We start from the raw sequence: 6,687 nt of genomic DNA, 5'->3' as shown, positions 1-6,687 counted from the left end.
GTCCAGTGTGACTCTCCAGCCCAGACTCAAAATGTTAACTCTGTTTTTTCTCCGTAAGGCTGCCAATCCTGCTGAGTTTCTCCAGCATTCTCTGTGTTGGTTTTGTTGCATCAACCCTGAATTGTAAAAGGAAATTACTGCAGATGCTGGAATCTGTACTGAAAACAAAAAATGCTGGAAATCGCATTGGGTCAGGCAGCGTCCATGCTCTCTCTCTCTAGATGCTGCATGACCCCCTGTGATTTCCAGCATTTTTTTGTTTTCTGAACATTGTAAAGTACGGTGCACCTAACTTCGTCTAGCCAAGAGTTCCACCCATACTGTCTACTGTTTACACTGTTTCAATGTGTCAGATGTATATTGTAAAAAGAATGTTCACAGTACGTGTAAAGACGGTGCGAGTTATGTTCGACAGAGATGTAAGGAAGGAATCCCGTAGTACACAAGAACTACCAAATCACTATTGTATCTAGCTCCGTGGAAATTGAAGGCTGTCTCCCAATTCAAGGGAGCAATTGTTGGTAGAAGCATTGGCTAGCTGTAGGGATGAGGGTGAAATTGAAGAGGAAGAGGAGCAAAATGTGGATCACAGAAATGAGCTTGAGAAAGATCCTTGAAACTGATAAAATATTGTAAAGATACAGATGTACATCAGGAAATTGCACTAGTCAAGTGTTGCACATAGGGAAAGTATTTTATAACTGTGTTAATAAATGGAGGACTGTTTCTTACTTCTTTATAATGTCAAATATGGAAGCAATGTGCAGGCCAATATTATGTATGTATTGGATTTGCTGAATAAAGATAATGTAATTTTCCAGTGAACAGTTGTGTGTGGCTTAGCTTTTCCTTTAAAACGTTTTTTTAGTGGATTAGAGTTTAGGATCAGATGTATTAAAACATTTACAATTTAAATATCCCACTAAATTCCAACCGGCTCACCAAGACTCTCCCAACAGCATCTTTCAAATCTCATCTCTACCACTGACATGGACAAGGGCAACAGATACATGGGAACACCAATCCCTATAAGTTCCCCTCCAAACCACTCACCATCCTGACTTGGAAATATATCACTGTTCCTTCAGTGGTTGTTTGTGACCAGCGCAGACAGAATGGGACGTACGGCCTTTCTTTTGTGCAGTAGACCTCAATGACTCTAAGCTGCTCACCATCCTGACTTGGAAATATATCATTGCCCTTCCTTCAGTGTTGCTGGGTCAAAATCCTGGAACTCCCTCCCTCTGGATGTACCCACACCCAAGAATTTCAGGGGTTCAAGAAGGTAGCTCACCACGACCACGTTCTGAAGGGACAATTATATTCTCCAGCTTTCTCTGTGTTTGTTTTGGGCATTCTATCCTCAGTTGCAACTGATTGATGTAATCACTATAACAGAAATAACAGTACCTGTGTGGCGTTCATTCTATTAAACTCTCAGACTCCCTCAATCCAGCTGTTCATCTGAAGAAGGGAATTGAGTAGGGGGGGAGGGGAAGTGGATGGGCAGGGAGAGCTCATAAAATGAGGTGGGTGGGCTGCTTGCATTCCTGTCTAGTCTTGACCATCTCCCACATCCCCATGGGAAGAGAATGATCCAAGAAGGCCAATCAACCTGGAGCCCTTTAGTTTTTATAAATTCATTAATGGGATGAAGGCGTCGCTGTTTAGGCAGCATTTATTGCCCATCCCTAATGACCCAGAGTTAACCACATTGCTGTGGGTCTAGAGTCACATGTAGGCCAGACCAGGATGGCAGTTTCCCTCTTCAAAGGACATTAGTGAACCAGATGGGTTTTTCCTACAATTGACAACGGTTTCATGGTCATTAGACTCTTAATTCTAGATTTTTAAAATTGAATTCAAATTCCACCATCTGCCCTGGCAGGATTCAAACCAGGGACCCAAGAACATTAGCTGGGTCTCTGTATTAAGAGGAGAAAGTGAGGTCTGCAGATGCTGGAGATCAGAGATGGAAATGTGTTGCTGGAAAAGCGCAGCAGGTCAGGCAGCATCTAGGGAACAGGAGAATCGACGTTTCGGGCATTAGGGATATTTCCTGAAGAAGGGCTAATGCCCGAAACGTCGATTCTCCTGTTCCCTAGATGCTGCCTGACCTGCTGCGCTTTTCCAGCAACACATTTCCATCTCTGTATTAAGAGTCCAGTTATAATACCAGTAGGCTATTGCCTCCCCAAATGGCTCATTTTATAGAGACAGAGGAGGAGGCTTCTCAGCTTTCACTGCACAGTCTGCTGTCAGGCACAAAGAAAAGCTCCTTATTTAGAGGTGCAAGGTTTGGGGTCAGTGCTATCCTCTGTGACTTCTCCTAGTCCCAGAATGGTCACTGCTCACTTCTGCTGCTGCTAGGGTTGAAGTGTTGCTGGCTTCAATCAGATTGTCTGCTGGGTGGACATCCCACTCTGAATTAATGAAAACCTGCCCCTTAGTGTAATAAACGGTTTTAGCTGGGGGGAGTGGGTTACATATGGACATTTTAGTCAGGGAAGGTGGGAGCATCAAGGAATACAAACCCCTCCTCCCATAAATCTAACCTCCCTCTCCCCATGGGACCCAGCAATGAGATTTAGCACAGCTCCTTTCAATCATCACAAGTTCTGTTGAAACAAGAATCTAGAAGTCAGTTCAGGTCATAGTGAAAGTCATATTGAAGGTACTGAGCTTGGGATCATCTGTTTTAAAATTCAGAGCAGGTGTCTGAAGAATTAATATGTTACACTGTAAACTGAAAGGAGAGAATGGCAGCCACTGAAACACAAGCCAAGTTGATACTTGAAACTACTGAACCCACGACTTGCACGGATCTGAATTCTATCTTAGAAAACCAATTTCCTGCCATAAAGCATGATTCTATTCAAGTGGACCTGTAGTGGTTTATTATTGTGATCTACCATGCTGAGGTGAAGCTTTTTACGCAGCTGGGAAAGCCTAAGACAAGGCGAAATAATCTTCAAATCAGAGCCTGGCCTTTCAGAAGTTCACTGAAAATATGGTAGAAATGTGATTCTCCCTCACAAGCAGTGGGAGGTGCTACTTCATTTAATAATTTTAAATCAGAGATCGATTTTTTTTTCTAGCTAAGTTTGTGAAGGGATCTGAAGCCAAGGCTGATACATGGAGTCAGAGATGGAAATGTGTTGCTGGAAAAGCGCAGCAGGTCAGGCAGCATCTAGGGACCAGGAGAATCGATGTTTCGGGCATTAGCCCTTCTTCAGGCTTCGGGCTAATGCCCGAAACGTCGATTCTCCTGTTCCCTGGATGCTGCCTGACCTGCTGCGCTTTTTCCAGCAACACATTTCCATCTCTGATCTCCAGCATCTGCAGACCTCACTTTCTCCTGATACATGGAGTCAGGTCACAGATCAGTCCTGCTCAACTCCCAGCCTCCGCGTGGACTCGACTCCTACACTCCTGATCTCCAGATGGAGCCTGGTGCATTCTGGGTTGGAAGGAATACATTTCTCTATTTTTCTAATTTATTGCTAGACTTTTTATTTCTATTTTTTTCCCCTAAGAATTTGTTCTTAAGAATCTGTATCTAGGTACCTTGGTACCTAAGATGGTGCCATGTGGCGACTTGTAAACCTTTCACTGTAGTCATGTGAGTACATGTGACAATAAAACAAATTCTAATCTAATAATCTCATTGAAAAACAGGAAAGACTTGAGAAAATGAATGGCCTCCTCCTTTTGCTGCATTGCTATTTTTCCATTCATAGTCTTCTTTTGTAAGTAATTGCAAAATGAATTTTTCTTGTAAATGAAAAATCAATTTCAGAACTGGTAAATGAGATGGTAACAGGAATAAGGAGAGCGTATAATCCCTCTTTTGTCGGTGGGCTATTGTAAGGAGGTAGGTTAACTGGTTAGTAAACAGAGTGATACCAACAGTGTGGGTTCAACTCCTATACCAGCTGAAGTTATCAAAAAGGTCTTTCATTCTTAAAGTCTCCCTTACCTGAGGTGTGGTCACCCTCAGGTTAAACTACCACCAGTTGCCTCTCTCTAATGAGAGAGCAGCCCTATGGTCTGGTAAGACTATGGTGACTTTACCTTATGGAAACATGTACAGTGCAGTCAAACTGAAGGGGAGTTTGCAGGAAAAGTACAAATTGCAAATCTAACGAAAGGTCACTGAGCTGCTCCTGTTTCTGTCTTCACAGATGCTGCCAGACCTGCTGAGTGATTCCAGCAGTTTCTGTTTTTATACCAGATTTGCAGCATCCCACAGTATTTTGCTTCACTGTGGGGTAACCCACAGTTCCAGTTACTTTACAGGTCAGCACTGAATACTCTTATTTGATTTATCATATGAGAGATGATCATAATAAATTTTTAAAATTCATCTTTTTTCCTTGTAACAAATGCCCAGCAACCTATCTTGGAGAGACACAACAATATCATTTGTGCATTTGACACAGTTATTGACAAAAACTAATGCAAAACATTTTCACTTACGTTCAAAAGCGTGTCCGCTCCAGTCTTTGAAAGATAGTTTTGCATTTGTTCAGCACCCTTCCTGACCTCGGTATGTCCTAAACAATTTAGCAATGTACTTTTTGAAGTGTAGCTATTGTTGTAATGCAGGTAAAGTTACAAACAATTTTTGTCCCACTGACAGCAAAGTAAAATGACCAGATTTAATGATGGTGTTTGGAGGATAAATACTGGTCAGGTTATAGTGAGAGAATTTCTCTTGATCTTTGAAGCAGTTGATTTGTTACATCCACCTGAGGGATTGAGACTGGGTTTTAGACTCAATATAACATCTAATTTGAAAAATAGCACCTTGAACAATGCCGCAAACCTGCAGTACCATTGTTGTGTCAGTCCAAAGTATTATAGAACCCCTGCAGTGTGGAAGCAGGCCATTCGGCCCATCGAGTCCACGCCGACCCTCCGAAAAGCATCCCTCCCAGGCCCAACCACCTTCCCTACCCTGTGGAGTTGGATGAAGTGATGAGGATATCTTTGAAATTTATTTTGGCATATGACCCACACGCTACAGTCAGCCTTATCCTTCCAAGGAAACACAGTGCTGCTGATGACATTTTAAAAACTTGGTACCCAATAATGCGTGATCAACTTCAATAAAATATTCTATAATTCAGCAACGGTCAGAACAGCTTGTCAAAAGGCCTGGTATCTTTGACAGTTGTGGGAGATTGGAATTGTTGCTGTTGCAGATGGGTGAGGGGGTGTTGTGGGGGGAGGGGAAGGTGTCGCGGAATTCTTGTAGCATGTAGCATACTTAAGGCTAAGATTTTAATGAATATAGAGGGTCTTTTAAAGAAAATAGTTTTAAGCAGGAAATAACTTTAAAGTGTTGTAGTTGACCATAAAAAGAAGCAGCAGAGGCATTTCACAATAAAGCTTATAGTATGATAAGAGAAACTGGATAAAAGAACAAGCTATAACAAACAAAGAACAAAAAATGCAGACAAGGACAGCAGGATGGCCAGATAAGAAAATAACTAGAGTGAAAAAAACAAGTGAGGTAATCGGCTTATGATAGGATGGGAAAAGGGAGGCGTGATTCCGCAACTTGTAAACTGAATAAGAAAGCTAACATGCTCTGTTTTCACGCGCATTTCTGCTTGATTGCAGAAGCGTCCGATACTTGCAAGGCTGTAATAAATTGTTCTTGTTTCCAAGGCTTTGTCTCAGGCTAATTGATTTGTGAGTGAGTTCTGGTTCTCACAATTGGGGGCTCATCCGGGATCCAAACCTCCGACGGCCCGACACTCTTGGGACGACGGGGGAGGTGCACCTCGCAGATTTCGGTGATCGCCGACTCCCTTGCTTGTCGTTCGCGGTTTGGGCGAGTACGATCCGGACTTGGAGACCCTGGAAACAAGGCGGGCAGACGCGGCGGGTTTGTTTAGGCAACTCTTGTGCACAAGACCCGAGTAGGGAAAGGTCTTAAAGGATATATCTGGGCGACCGGGGGCAGCGGTATTTGCTGCAGGAATTGCCACGAGACGGGGCGCACCAAAACAACCAGGTAACTCTGTGCACAGACCAAGATAAGAAAAGAGACCTTTAAGTATTGCCTTGGTGGTCGGGACATACGAAAGTATGGGGAATTGGCGATATATAAAATAAAGCATATGTCAATGGAAAACAGCCCATGTTAGAAGGGCTAGTAGCTAACTTATGGCCAGACGTCCAGAAAAATATTCAAAATCTAGAGGAGTTGTTGCGGGAAGCTCAAAGTGTCTGTGAGACACGGTGTCTGTGTGTGTGTGAGAGAGAGAGAGAGGGAGCGAGAGAGAAAGAGCTGTACAGCTTGTAGAAAGTTTAACCCTTTGGGATTCGGTTTGAATGCACATTTGTTTGAATGTTTGTGTTTTGTTCCCTGGAGCTTGAGATCCGGGACTGTTTTGAATCTGATTTCTACTATGGAAATTTTAACATGACTTCTTTTAAGGTTAAGGATTTTACAGATTATGAAATAAAATGTTAACTCCTGTTCTTTTTACAGGTCATGACTGCCTTACTATCAGTTTCTAACTAATCTCTTTTATCCTTACATAAAAGTGATTTATGGAGAACAGTTGAAGTCTCAAAAAAAAAAGCATATAATTGGTCAGATTAATCAGACGAGTAAGGTGTCTAGTCAGGACCCTGAAGGAGGTGTGGAAGAAGGTGACACTGGACCTTGTT

The sequence above is a fragment of the Chiloscyllium plagiosum genome, chromosome 32 (genome assembly GCF_004010195.1).
Source record: "Chiloscyllium plagiosum isolate BGI_BamShark_2017 chromosome 32, ASM401019v2, whole genome shotgun sequence".
Lineage (NCBI taxonomy): Eukaryota > Metazoa > Chordata > Chondrichthyes > Orectolobiformes > Hemiscylliidae > Chiloscyllium > Chiloscyllium plagiosum.
The sequence above is the reverse complement of the archived record's forward strand: the minus strand, read 5'-3'. Positions refer to the sequence as shown.